The following is a 1523-nucleotide window of genomic DNA, read 5'->3' on the forward strand; positions in this document are numbered from 1 at the left end:
AAAACACGTTGCTAGGTATGTAATCCAATCAAGCACTTATGGGATGCGCGTGCCGCTTTGCATATAAGTCTATTCCACCTAGTTGAAGGTGTGTGCAAAGTATCGTGCCCATCGGATATGCTTTGCATGGTGGATCGAGCATTAAATACCATTTTTGCCTTAGTGCCATGCACATCCGTAAAAAAACACGCTACTAGGTGTGTTATCTGACCAATTACTTATCGGATGGGTGTGCCTCATTGCGAACATTTCAATGCCACCTAGGTTGAGGCATACGAAAATTGTTGTGCCCATCGGATATGCTTTGCATGGTCGATCGAGCATTAAATACTATTTTTGCTCTAGTGTCATGCACATCCGTCAAAAAACACGCTTCTAGGTATGTTATCCGATCAAGAACTTATGGGATGGGCGTGCCACTTTGCATGTAAGTCGATTTCACCTAGTTGAAGGTGTGTGCAAAGTATTGTGCCCATCGGATATGCTTTGCATTGTCGATCAAGCATAAAACACTGTTTTTATCTTAGTGTCATGCACATTCGTAAAAAAACGCAGTCCTAGATGTGTTATTCAAACTAGTACTTATCGGATAAGGGCTCCAATTTGCATGCAAGTCCGTTTCCACTAGGTTGAGGTGTGTGCAAAGTATTGTCACCATCGGATATGATTTGCATGGTTGATCACGCATTATACACCGTTTTTTTCCTAGTGGTATGCACATCCGCAAAAAAACACGCCCTTAGGTATGTTATCTGACCAAGTACTTATCGGATGGGTGTGCCTCTTTGACAACATTTTAATACCACCTAGGTTGAGGTATGAGAAAAGTATTATGCCCATCGGATATGCTTTGCATGGTCGATCGAGCAGTAAATACCATTTTTGCCTTAGTGCCATGCACATCCGTAAAAAAACACGCTCCTAGGTGTGTTATCCGATCAAGCACTTATGCGATGGGAATGCCACTTTGCATGTAAGTCAATTCCACCTAGTTGAAAGTGTGTGAAAAGTATTGTGCCCATCAGATATCCTTTGCATGGTCAATCGAGTATTAAATACTATTTTTACTCTAGTGTCATGCACTTCTGTCAAAAAACACGCTGCTAGGTATGTTATCCAATCAAGCACTTATGGGATGGGTGTGCCACTTTGCATGTAAGTCGATTCCACCTAGTTGAAGGTGTGTGCAAAGTATTGTGCCCATCGGATATGCTTTGCATTGTCGATCAAGCATAAGACACCGTTTTTGCCTTGGTGTCATGCACAACCATGAAAAAGCACGGTCCTAGGTGTATTATTCAATTTAGTACTTATCGGATAAGGTCTCCAATTTTCATGCAAGTCCATTTCCACTAGGTTGAGGTGTAAAGTATTGTCACCATCGGATATGATTTGCATGGTTGATCACGCATTATACACTGTTTTTTCCCTAGTGGTATGCACATCCGCAAAAAAACACGCCCTTAGGTATGTTATCTGACCAAGTACTTATCGGATGGGTGTGCCTCTTTGACAACATTTTA

This window comes from Dipteris shenzhenensis, chromosome 32 (genome assembly GCF_047967505.1).
Source record: "Dipteris shenzhenensis isolate YYH24624 ecotype China chromosome 32, Dip_SZ_1.0, whole genome shotgun sequence".
Classification (NCBI taxonomy): domain Eukaryota; kingdom Viridiplantae; phylum Streptophyta; class Polypodiopsida; order Gleicheniales; family Dipteridaceae; genus Dipteris; species Dipteris shenzhenensis.